Genomic DNA, 13,980 nt, shown 5'->3' on the forward strand with positions numbered 1-13,980 from the left:
GAGGGGGGGGGGGGGATGGTTAGTCATTTTGCAATGCACCTGATACCTGAAACACACTTCAAGATATTCAACACTCTACTCCCATCTGGCAGCTAAAGTGGAAAGTGCACCCCGCCGATTTCGTCACGTTTCATGTGTCAGGTGAACCGACTGTGGATCAAACTCCTGGCCTGGAAATAATGTGCATCAATAAAGTACTTCATCTTTTTTTTCTTTGTTTTTAACAAAATCTACTCGTTCTTTTTTCGTTCTGACAAAGAAACTAAAAATGTTCCATTGAAATTGGACCATTCTGAGTCAAATAAGGCTGAAAATAGTCCAGGGAGTCAAAGAAACGTGCCCTCGTATTGCGTGCATATAAATGTTGCGTTCTTAATTGTACTTAGGGGCAGAAAAATGTTGTACAATAGGAAAAGTTGTATTCAAAAATGATTTGAAGACAATAAGAACACGCATGTTTTCCCTTTCTAATGCATTCTAAGTCATATATAAACATAAAATAAAAGTTAGATAACGATGGGAGTCGTGATGTCATTATTGTGTCCTTTAAAGGCCGCTAAAAAAACACCCAAAGAGCGCCAACAATACTCCATAACATAAATATTAACCAAGTATTAGCAATATTGGTATTTTAAGCGCTAACGCTGAGGAACTATAGCAGCTGACTAGCATAAGCTGCTATATTGACAATCGATTGTGGACATAAACCGCTAAGTTGGTCAACTTTGACGTTCAACTCAGACCTGGAGATGGCAAGAAAGACACGAAAAATTATTCTTTCAGTTTTTTTAAAACTTGCGTTAGGATCATGAATAATTCTTCATCTAAACCAAATATACAAACATCCCATCGGTCTGCATCCCAGTGAGAGCCGACATTGTCCAGTAAGTGATTGTTTCATTATGTTTGTTGTCTGCCATGATTGGTAGCGTAGTGCTTAAAATGAGCAAAACACGTAAATGTGACATGTTATTATGAACGTGACAATTGTGTACAGTACAGCGTGCATATTAAAAAATAGTGGTTTTTAAAGTGCTTTGTAGGCGGAATAGAGCGACTCCAACTGGCTTTGTTGGTAGTTGACCTTTGCGAGCGTTTATTTACCAGTAAGAATGTGTAAAAAAAGAAAAACACATTTGTTCTTGTCTTACATGAATTGATTAACTTGACCCCGACTTAAACAAGTTGAAAAACTTATTGGGGTGTTACCATTTAGTGGTCAATTGTATGGAATATGTACTGAACTGTGCATTCTACTAATAAAAGTATCAATCAATCAATCAATTACATAAGGATGATGAATAATAGGCAAAATTACTGTCTATTAAACAAGACGAGAAGCAAGGAATTAAACAGAGACAGAATTCAATTTGGCTCCTTTGAGGAGAGACGTCTGGACTGCACTCTTTATACGGTCTCACCATGCTGGGGGGAAAGATCGAACGCCTCCTCTTTTATTTGGACTTTCCCGGATTCCATGGCAACAACTCTTTCTAAGGGACGGGGGGTCGTAAACAGCCGTCGCCTTTCATTACAAACAGCTCAAAGAAAATGTCGGTACAAAGAAAAGGTCGTAAAAAAGTTCAAAGAAGAGGTCCCTGGGGAAAAAAATTATGTGTGTATAAATGATATGCACACATTTAGCTGTAAAAATATGTATGTTTGGGTCCCTTTTTTTCAGGAACACTAATACCAAAAGTCACAATGTCTGATTGAATTCTAAAAACGTTATGACAGACCACCTCAAATAAACCGAATGGAATTTTACAGGTTTTTTTTACTGAATGGGACACCCAAAATGTACATGAAAATCAAGAAAAAGTGGGATTTTCAATATTAACTATGCACTATAAAAAACTGAATATTAACAACAGATGAACATCGCTCCTCTTTCACTTCTCAGACCAGCTCCTCCATAGTTTTGTATATTTTGCAACGAAGTAAAACACAACACAAATGTAACAAACAGCAAAACATGAATGCAAAGTGCAATAAACACCTACAATATGATATATTATCACTTTTATGCTGAACTTTGTTGTAAAAATCTGCTTTCTCATCCGTTTCTAACACGGGCGTTTCAGGCTGGCTGCTCTGAAAACAACGTATGTCAGGTTGACATCTATTAAACAAGACAAGAAGCAAGGAATTCAACAGAGACAGAATAAAATTTGGCTCAATGAGGAGAAACGCGTAGACCTGTACCCTGGTACGGTCTCACCACGCTCTGACGAAAGATTGTGCGCCTCCTCTGTAAGACTTAGACCTTGGAAAATCTTTATTGTCCCCGAGAGGCAATTTGGTTTGCAGTAGTAGTCATTAAAAACCAGGTTCAACAGGAAAAACAAGGTACAACAGTAAAAAAGGGGCGTACCTACATCCTGAGGGCAAGAGTCTAAACTCTATGAGTTTAGACTTTTTCTGATGACATGGCAACAGCTGTTTCTAAAGGAAGGGGGTTGTAAACAGCCGCAGCCTTTGGTCACAAAACAGTTCAAAGAAAAGGTGCCATTAGGGGGGTCGGGTCCTGCTTCCTCTGTCAAGAGTTATTTGGTAACAAACCCCAAGATGCAGAAACAGAGGCAGGCATTGAACAGGAAAACATGATTTAATTAAAATATTACAAAAACAACAAACCAAAGGGGTACAACCAAAAGTGCGCACAAGGCGGGTAACAAACTAAGGGAGCTAGCATGGGAGCTAGAAAATAAAAGGAGCTTAACATGGAAGTTAGCAAAAACAAAAAGGGTCCAGCGAGGAAGCTAGCGGGCAGCGAGCAGGAAAACAGAAATCGTAACGTTTAGTACAAAACAAACTGGAAGCAGGGAACAAAGAACAGTACGCTACAAACATCGAACAGGTATAGCTTACCGCTACGCTGCAAATACAAGACACGGCACGACACAACAGGAGCGACATCGACAAAACGATAATCCAGCAACTGACTGGAGGACAAATACAGACTCAAATAGAAGCGGGCTGATTGACACCAGGTGTGGCCAGGTGCCAATCAGCTGTATCTGAGGTGAAAACAGCACACAGGGAAACTAAAATCAGGAAATACTAAACACACACAGAGGAAAAACTAAAACACAGTGACAAACCCCAAGATGCAGAGACGGAGGCAGGCATTGAACAGGAAAACATGATTGAATTAAAATATTACTACAAGAACAAACCAAGGGGGTACAACCAAAAGTGCGCACGAGGCGGATAACAAACTAAGGGAGCTAGCATGGGAGCTAGAAAATAAAAGGAGCTTAACATGGAAGCTAGCAAAAACAAAATACAAGACACGGCACAACACGACAGGAGCGACATCGACAAAACAATAATCCAGCAACTGACTGGAGTACAAATACAGACTCAAATACAAGCGGGCTGATTGACACCAGGTGTGGCCAGGTGCCAATCAGTCGCATCTGAGGGGAAAACAGCACACAGGGAAACTAAAAACAGGAAATACTAAACACACATAGAGGAACAACTAAAACACAAACAAACTGTCAGTGGCAGGCCTAACATCCTCCATGCTTTGTAAATCTCGGGCCAAGACAAAATCCTCCTGAGGATTAGGATACATGAAAGAAACCAACACCTTCATGTCGCTTCCCATCCTACACAGAGGAGTTTTACAAGACTTTTGCTTGGCAAGATCACAGACAGATTTTGTCTGCTAGCCGGGAACTCATTGAAACACAAAGTTTTGTGATAACTTGGAAATAATTATTCTGAAAATGTAGTTTACCATTAAAAAAAACTCCTTTAAGACTCAAAAGTGCAGATTTCAACCATTGAAAAACTTTCTATAGTTCAAAGTCATTTGAAAACAAGAACTGCACGTGTTAATGGCGGCTACAGTTTGGATGGTAAACATCTACAAAAAAATCATTTACAACGTCCGTCGGGCCGGATTGAAAAGCTTAATGTGTATTTTGCCCTGGTATGACTTGTCCAGGGTGTACACCGCCTTCCGCTTGATATCATCCATTACGGATAGGTTGATTGGCAACACTAAACGGGCCCTAGTGTGTGAATGTTGTCTGCTATCTGTGATGAGGTGGCGACTTGTCCATGGTGTACACCGCCTTCCGCTTGATTGTAGCTGAGATAGGCACCAGCACCCCCGCAACCCCAAACGGGACAATCGGTAGAAAATGGATGGATGGATGGATGGATTGGCAACACTAAATGCACCGTAGTGTGTGAATGTTGTCTGCTATCTGTGATGAGGTGGCGACTTGTCCAGGGTGTACGCCGCCTTCCGTCCGAATGCAGCCGATAAGCTCCAGCACCCTGGCGACCCCAAACGGGACAATCGGTAGAAAATGGATGGATGGATGGATGGATTGGCAACACTAAATGCACCGTAGTGTGTGAATGTTGTCTGTCTATCTGTGTTGGCCCTGTGATGAGGTGGCGACTTGTCCAGGGTGTACACCGCCTTCCGCTTGATTGTAGCTGAGATAGGCGCCAGCGCCCCCGAAGGGAATAAGCGGTAGAAAATGGATGGATGGTTTAAATATTATCCATTACGGATAGGTTGATTGGCAACACTAAATGAACAGTAGTGTGTGTATGTTGTCTGTCTATCTGTGATGAGGTGGCGACTTGTCCAGGGTGTACACCGCCTTCCACTTGATTGTAGCTGAGATAGGCTCCAGCACCCCCGCGACCCCAAACGGGACAATCGGTAGAAAATGGATGGACGGATGGATGGAGGATTGGCAACACTAAATGCACCGTAGTGTGTGAATGTTGTCTGTCTATCTGTGTTGGCCCTGTGATGGGGTGGCGACTTGTCCAGGGTGTACGCCACCTTCCGTCCGAATGCAGCCGAGATAAGCTCCAGCACCCCCGCGACCCCAAACGGGACAATCGGTAGAAAATGGATGGATGGATGGAGGATTGGCAACACTAAATGGGCCCTAGTGTGTGAATGTTGTCTGCTATCTGTGATGAGGTGGCGACTTGTCCAGAGTGTACGCGGCCTTCCGCTTGATTGTAGCTGAGATAGGCACCAGCACCCCCGCAACCCCAAACGGGACAATCGGTAGAAATGGATGGATGGATGGAGGATTGGCAACACTAAATGCACCGTAGTGTGTGAATGTTGTCTGTCTATCTGTGTTGGCCCTGTGATGAGGTGGCGACTTGTCCAGGGTGTACGCCGCCTTCCGCTTGATTGTAGCTGAGATAGGCACCAGCGACCCCGAAGGGAATAAGCGGTAGAAAATGGATGGATGGTTTAAATATTATCCACTACGGATAGGTTGATTGGAAACACTAAACGGGCCCTAGTGTGTGAATGTTGTCTGCTATCTGTGATGAGGTGGCGACTTGTCCAGGGTGTACACCGCCTTCCGCCCCAATGCAGCCGAGACAGGCTCCAGCACCCCGGCGACCAAAAACGGGACAATCGGTAGAAAATGGATGGATGGATGGATGGAGGATTGGCAACACTAAACGGGCCCTAGTGTGTGAATGTTGTCTGCTATCTGTGATGAGGTGGCGACTTGTCCAGGGTGTATGACGCCTTCTGCCCGATTGTATTCGAGATAGGCTCCAGCACCCCGGCGACCCCAGATGGGACGATCGGTAGAAAATGGATGGATGGATGGAGGATTGGCAACACTAAATGCACTGTAGTGTGTGAATGTTGTCTGTCTATCTGTGTTGGCCCTGTGATGAGGTGGCGACTTGTCCAGGGTGTACGCCGCCTTCCGCTTGATTGTAGCCGAGATAGGCTCAGGACCCCCCCCCACCCCCCCTTATACGACCCCCAACGGGACAATCGGTAGAAAAATGGACGGACGGTGCAGACTTTTTCACTTGTAGTTCTCCGGTAGTGTGAAGTGAAGTGAATTATATTTATATAGCGCTTTTCTCTAGTGACTAAAAGTGCTTTACATAGTGAAACCCAATATCTAAGTTACATTTAAACCAGTGTGGGTGGCACTGGGAGCAGGTGGGTAAAGTGTCTTGCCCAAGGATACAACGGCAGTGACTAGGATGGCGGATGCGGGAATCGAACCTGCAACCGTCAAGTTGCTGGCACGGCCACTCTACCAACCGAGCTATACCGCCCCAGTATGGCGGAAAAAAACAAACTACTGCAGAAAATCCTTTTTTTAAATAAATCCTCCGAGGCCAGAATCCCTGAGCCACTCTTTGAAAATACTGCCAGGAAATGTTCAAGAAAATCACATTTCTTTTATTTCTTTCACTATTTAGCAACTTTCCTGTGTCTTTTCCAGCCAGAATTGAACGTAATATGTTTTTATTGGCGTGTGTGTGTTCAATAAGTGAGTTTATTTTTATAACCATGTTTTCTATCAGCACTCCAGTTGTACTTTGCTAGCAAATAAACATTTTCCAATATCTTTTCTTATGCAGTATTTTTTGTTTTCAACATGTCAGTTAAACATGCTGTTTTTTCTCAAAGCCACTTAGGGGCCAGTGACCCCCCACTGAGGTTCACTTCACATTATTGGCAGACAGTCGGTAAACAAAAAGCAGTTGAATTGTCACAAAGAATCGCTGGAAGCTGTTTTGCTTTCTCAAAGCAGGACAGCGGAGGACAGAACCCCGGAGGACAGAACCCCGGGTCAAGAAGCTTGTCTTTCATAACACTGGAAGCACTAACAGGACCTGACAACGTTTTCCCGTAATCTAGCGGAGTGGCGGCGGCTCAAGGGGGGGATTATGCAACATGGAGAGCAAATAAGACGTCAGGACTTGAGAGCGCTGAGAAAAAAAAATGAAACTATAAAACATAAACCAGGCGGTGCCCGCGGGCACCAGGTCGCCCGTAAGGACCAGATGATTCGCCCGCTGGCCTGTTCTAAAAATAGCTCAAATAGCAGCACTTACCAGTGAGCTGCCTCTATTTTTATAATTGTATTTATTTACTAGCAAGCTGGTCTCGCTTTGCTGGACATTTTTAATTCTAAGAGAAACAAAACTCAAATAGAATTTGAAAATCCAAGAAAATATTTTAAAGACTTGTCTTCACTTGTTTGAATACATTTTTTTTTACTTTGCTTCTTATAACTTTCAGAAAGACAATTTTAGAGAAAAAATACAACCTTAAAAATGATTTTAGGATTTTTAAACACATATACCTTTTTACCTTTTAAATTCCTTCCTCTTCTTTTCTGACAATTTAAATCAATGTTCAAGTATTTTTTTTTTAAGAATAATAAATACATTTTATTTTAATTAGTGAATTATAGTGAATTATATTTATATAGCGCTTTTCTCGAGTGACTCAAAGCGCTTTACATAGTGAAACCCAATATCTAAGTGACATTTAAAGCAGTGTGGGTGGCACTGGGAGCAGGTGGGTAAAGTGTCTTGCCCAAGGACACAACGGCAGTGCCTAGGATGGCGGAAGCAGGAATCGAACCTGCAACCCTCAAGTTGCTGGCACGGCCACTCTACCAACTGAGCTATGCCGCCCCATTCTTCATTTCAGCTTTTTTTTTCGACGAGGAATATTTGTGAAATTATTCTTCAAACTTATTATGATTAAATTTTGAAAAAAAAATTCTGACAAATCTAGAAAATCTATCCATCCATCCATCCATCCATCCATCCATCATCTTCCGCTTATCCGAGGTCGGGTCGCGGGGGCAGCAGCCTAAGCAGGGAAGCCCAGACTTCCCTCTCCCCAGCCACTTGGTCCAGCTCTTCCTGGGGGATCCCAAGCCGTTCCCAGGCCCGCCGGGAGACATAGTCTTCCCAACGTGTCCTGGGTCTTCCCCGTGGCCTCCTACCGGTTGGACGTGCCCTAAACACCTCCCTAGGGAGGCGTTCGGGTGGCATCCTGACCAGATGCCCGAACCACCTCATCTGGCTCCTCTCCATGTGGAGGAGCAGCGGCTTTACTTTGAGTTCCTCCCGGATGGCAGAGCTTCTCACCCTATCTCTAAGGGAGAGACCCGCCACCCGGCGGAGGAAACTCATTTGGGCCGCTTGTACCCGTGATCTTATCCTTTCGGTCATGACCCAAAGCTCATGACCATAGGTGAGGATGGGAACGTAGATCGACCGGTAAATTGAGAGCTTTGCCTTCCGGCTCAGCTCCTTCTTCACCACAACGGATCGATACAACGTCCGCATTACTGAAGACGCCGCACCGATCCGCCTGTCGATCTCACCATCCACTCTTCCCCCACTCGTGAACAAGACTCCTAGGTACTTGAACTCCTCCACTTGGGGCAGGGTCTCCTCCCCAACCCGGAGATGGCACTCCACCCTTTTCCGGGCGAGAACCATGGACTAGAAAATCTGTAGAATCCAATTTAAATCTTATTTCAAAGTCTTTTGAATTTCTTTTAAAATTTTTGTTTGAGAAAATCTAGAAAAAAATAATTTTTATATGTTAGAAATATAGCTTGGTCCAATTTGTTATATATTCTAACAAAGTGCAGATTGGATTTTAAACTATTTAAAACATGTCATCAAAATTCTAAAAAATAATCTTAATCAGGAAAAATGAGTAATGATCCATAAATTCTTTTTAAAAATTTTTCAAAAAGATTCGAATTAGCTAGTTTTTGTCTTCTTTTTTTCCAATGAATTTTGAAATTGAAGATAAACTTTGTTTCAAAATTTAAATTTCATTTTTTTCCTGTTTTCTCTTCTTTTAAACCATTCAAGTAAGTCATTTTTTCATCATTTATTCTCTACAAAAAAACTTCCGTAGAAGGAAAAAAAAAGTACGACGGAATGACAGACAGAAATACCCTTTTTTTTAAAAAATATTTATCTGTTTCTATGAACATTTATTGTTAGAAATCATTAAGATGATCAGTGTTTCCACCAAGATAAATATTATTAATTATTAATAACATAGAGTTAAAGGTAAATTGAGCAAATTGGCTATTTCTGGCAATTTATTTAAGTGTGTATCAAACACACTTAAATACTTTCTAAGACTTTTTAAATACTTTTTTTCCCAGGATGGTGCTGCTGTAGTGTCTGCTATTGGCAGGAGCTCTATGTTCTGTGCTCTTGTGTCATCCATGAAACATTTCTTCAAACTTATTATGATTAAAATAAAATAAAAAATATTCTGGCAAATCTAGAAAATCTGTAGAATCAAATTGAAATCTTATTTCAAAGTCTTTTGAATTTTTTTTTAATTTTTGTTTGAGAAAATCTAGAAAAAATAACGATTTTTATTTTTTAGAAATATAGCTTGGTCTAGTTTGTTAAATATTCTAACAAAGTGCAGATTGGATTTGAACCTATTTAAAACATGTCATCAAAATTTCTAAAAAATAAATCTTAATCAGGAAAAATTACTAATAATGTTCCATAAATTTTTTTTATTTTTTTTTTCAAAAAGATTCGAATGAGCTAGTTTTTGTCTTCTTTTTTTCGGTTGAATTTTGAAATTGAAGATAAACTTTGTTTCAAAATTTTTCATTTTTTTTTCCTGTTTTCTCCTCTTTTAAACCGTTCAAGTAAGTCTTTTTTTCATCATTTATTCTCTACAAAAAACGTTCTGTAGAAGGAAAAAAAAAGTACGATGGAATGACAGACAGAAATACCCTTTTTTTTTTTAAATATTGTATCTGTTCCTATAAACATTTATTGTAAGAAATCATTACAATGATCAGTGTTTCCACCAAGATAAATATCATTAATTATTAATAACATACAGTCAAAGGTAAATTGAGCAAATTGGCTATTTCTGGCCATTTATTTAAGTGTGTATCAAACACACTTAAATACTTTTTAAGACTTTTTAAATACTTTTTTCCCAGGATGGTGCTGCTGTAGTGTCTGCTATTGGCAGGAGCTCTATGTTCTGTGCTCTTGTGTCATCCATTAAACATTTCTTCAAACTTATTATGATTTAAATAAATAAAAACATTTCTGGCAAATCTATAAAATCTGTAGAATCAAATTTAAATGTTATTTCTAAGTCTTTTGAATGCTTTTAAAACTTTTGTTCTGTAAAATCTAGAAGAAATAATGATTTGTCTTTGTTAGAAATATAGCTTGGTCCAATTTGTTATATATTCTAACAAAGTGCAGATTGGATTTTAACCTATTTAAAACATGTCATCAAAATTTCAAAATTAATCTTAATCAGGAAAAATGACTAATGATGTTCCATAAATTCTTCTTTTAATTTTTTCAAAAAGATTCGAATTAGCTAGTTTTTCTCGTCATTTTTTTCGGTAGAAATTAGAATTTTAAAGAGTCGAAATTGAAGATAAACTATGTTTCAAAATGTAATTTTCATTTTTTTCGTGATTTCTCCTCTTTTATACCGTTCAATTAAGTGTTTTTTTCATCATTTATTTTCTAAAAAAAACCTTCCATAAAAAGAAAAAAATTTACGACGGAATGACAAAGAAATAACCATTTTTATATATATTTATTTATTTATTTATTTAAGAGACAAAACTCAAATAGAATTTGAAAAATCCAAGAAAATATTTTAAAGACTTGGTCTTCACTTATTTAAATAAATTCATTGATTTTTTTACTTTGCTTCTTATAACTTTCAGAAAGACAATTTTAGAGAAAATATACAACCTTAAAAATGATTTTAGGATTTTTAAACATATACCTTTTTACCTTTTAAATTCCTTCCTCTTCTTTCCTGACAATTTAAATCAATGTTCAAGTAAATTTATCTTTTTTATTGTAAAGAATAATAAATACATTTTAATTTAATTCTTCATTTTAGCTTCTGTTTTTTTGACGAAGAATATTTGGAAAATATTTCTTCAAATTTATTATGATTAAAATTAAAAAAAAATATTCTGGCAAATCTAGAAAATCTGTAGAATCAAATTTAAATCTTATTTCAAAGTCTTTTGAATTTCTTTAAAAATTTTAGTTTGAGAAAATCTGGAAAAAATAATGATTTGTCTTTGTTAGAAATATAGCTTGGTCCAATTTGTTATATATTCTAACAAAGTGCAGATTGGATTTTAACCTATTTAAAACATGTCATCAAAATTCTAAAAAATAATCTTAATCAGGACAAATTACTAATGATGTTCCATAATTTTTTATTTTTATTTTTTCAAAAAGATTCGAATGAGCTAGTTTTTGTCTTCTTTTTTTCCAATGAATTTTGAAATTGAAGATAAACTTTGTTTCAAAATTTTTCATTTTTTTTTTCCTGTTTTCTCCTCTTTTAAACCGTTCAAGTAAGTCTTTTTTTCATCATTTATTCTCTACAAAAAACCTTCTGTAGAAGGAAAAAAAAAGTACGACGGAATGACAGACAGAAATACCCTTTTTTTTAAAAATATTTTATCTGTTCCTATAAACATTTATTGTAAGAAATCATTAAAATGATCAGTGTTTCCACCAAGATAAATATCATTAATTATTAATAACATAGAGTTAAAGGTAAATTGAGCAAATTGGCTATTTCTGGCAATTTATTTAAGTGTGTATCAAACACACTTAAATACTTTTTAAGACTTTTTAAATACTTTTTTCCCAGGATGGTGCTGCTGTAGTGTCTGCTGTTGACAGGAGCTCTATGTTCTGTGCTCTTGTGTCATCCATGAAATATTTCTTCAAACTTATTATGATTTAAATAAATAAAAAAAATTCTGGCAAATCTATAAAATATGTAGAATCAAATTTAAACCTTATTTCTAAATCTTTTGAATGCTTTTAAAACTTTTGTTCTGTAAAATCTAGAAGAAATAATGATTTGTCTTTGTTAGAAATATAGCTTGGTCCAATTTGTTATATATTCTAACAAAGTGCAGATTGGATTTTAACCTATTTAAAACATGTCATCAAAATTTTAAAATTAATCTTAATCAGGAAAAATTACTAATGATGTTCCATAAATTCTTCTTTTAATTTTTTCAAAAAGATTCGAATTAGCTAGTTTTTCTCGTAATTTTTTTCGGTAGAAATTAGAATTTTAAAGAGTCAAAATTGAAGATAAACTATGTTTCAAAATGTAATTTTCATTTTTTTTTCGTGATTTCTCCTCTTTTATACCGTTCAATTAAGTGTTTTTTTCATCAATTATTTTCTACAAAAAACCTTCCATAAAAAGAAAAAAATTTACGACGGAATGACAAAGAAATAACCATTTTTATATATATTTATTTATTTATTTAAGAGACAAAACTCAAATAGAATTTGAAAAATCCAAGAAAATATTTTAAAGACTTGGTCTTCACTTGTTTAAATAAATTCATTTATTTTTTTACTTTGCTTCTTATAACTTTCAGAAAGACAATCTTAGAGAAAAAATACAACCTTAAAAATGATTTTAGGATTTTTAAACACATATACCTTTTTACCTTTTAAATTCCTTCCTCTTCTTTCCTGATAATTTAAATCAATGTTCAAGTAAATTTATCTTTTTTATTGTAAAGAATAATAAATACATTTTAATTTAATTCTTCATTTTAGCTTGTTTTTTTTCGACAAAGAATATTTGGAAAATATTTCTTCAAATTTATTATGATTAAAATAAAATAAAAATATTCTGGCAAATCTAGAAAATCTGTAGAATCAAATTTAAATCTTATTTCAAAGTCTTTTGAATTTCTTTTAAAATTTTTGTTTGAGAAAATCTAGAAAAAAATATTTTTTATATGTTAGAAATATAGTTTGGTCCAATTTGTTATATATTCTAACAAAGTGCAGATTGGATTTTAACCTATTTGAAAAATGTCATCAAAATTCTAAAAAAATAATCTTAATCAGGAAAAATTAGTAGTGATCCATAAATTGTTTTTCAAATTTTTTCAAAACGATTCGGATTAGCTAGTTTTTGTCTTCTTTTTTTCGGTTGAATTTTGAAATTGAAGATAAACTTTGTTTCAAAATTTTAATTTCATTTTTTTTCCTGTTTTCTCCTCTTTTAAACCGTTCAAGTAAGTCTTTTTTTCATCATTTATTCCTTACAAAAAACCTTCCGTAAAAGGAAAAAAAATGTACGACGGAATGACAGACAGAAATACCCTTTTTTTTAAAGATATTTATCTGTTTTTATAAACATTTATTGTAAGAAATCATTAAGATGATCAGTGTTTCCACCAAGATAAATATCATTAATTATTAATAACATAGAGTTAAAGGTAAATTGAGCAAATTGGCTATTTCTGGCAATTTATTTAAGTGTGTATCAAACACACTTAAATACTTTTTAAGACTTTTTAAATACTTTTTTCCCCAGAATGGCGCTGCTGTAGTGTCTGCTGTTGGCAGGAGCTCTATGTTCTGTGCTCTTGTGTCATCCATGAAATATTTCTTCAAACTTATTATGATTAAAATTAAAATAAAATATTCTGACAAATCTAGAAAATCTGTAGAATCAAATTTAAATTTTATTTCAAAGTCTTTTGAATTTCTTTTAAAATTTTTGTTCGAGAAAATCTAGAAAAAAATAATGATTTTTATTTGTTAGAAATATAGCTTGGTCCAATGTGTTATATATTCTAACAAAGTGCAGATTCATCAAAATAAAAATTCTAAAAAATAATCTTAATCAGGAAAAATTACTAATGATGTTCCATGAATTTTTTTTTAAATTTTTTCAAAAAGATTCGAATGAGCTAGTTTTTGTCTTCTTTTTTTCGGTTGAATTTTGAAATTGAAGATAAACTTTGTTTCAAAACGTTTCATTTTTTTTTTCCTGTTTTCTCCTCTTTTAAACCATTCAAGTAAGTCTTTTTTTCATCATTTATTCTCTACAAAAAACCTTCCGTAGAAGGAAAAAAAAAGTATGACGGAATGACGGACAGAAATACCATTTTTAAAAAAATATATTTTTCTGTTTCTGTGAACATTTATTGTTAGAAATCATTAAGATGATCTGTGTTTCCACCAAGATAAATATCATTAATTATTAATAAAATAGAGTTAAAGGTAAATTGAGCAAATTGGCTATTTCTGGCAATTTATTTAAGTGTGTATCAAACACACTTAAATACTTTTTAATACTTTTTAAATACTTAAAAAAAAAAAAAT

The 13,980-nt window shown here is 35.8% G+C and overlaps 1 long non-coding RNA gene across 1 annotated transcript; it reads left to right on the top strand.

Moving 5' to 3' along the window:
• LOC133540407 (uncharacterized) lies at positions 1–6,381 on the top strand. The gene is made up of 2 exons (XR_009803627.1): positions 1–4,416; positions 4,604–6,381. It is a non-coding gene; the product is annotated as an uncharacterized LOC133540407 (long non-coding RNA).
• The last annotated feature ends 7,599 nt before the right edge of the window (positions 6,382–13,980 follow it).

Source organism: Nerophis ophidion, linkage group LG22, assembly GCF_033978795.1.
Source record: "Nerophis ophidion isolate RoL-2023_Sa linkage group LG22, RoL_Noph_v1.0, whole genome shotgun sequence".
NCBI classification, from domain to species: domain Eukaryota; kingdom Metazoa; phylum Chordata; class Actinopteri; order Syngnathiformes; family Syngnathidae; genus Nerophis; species Nerophis ophidion.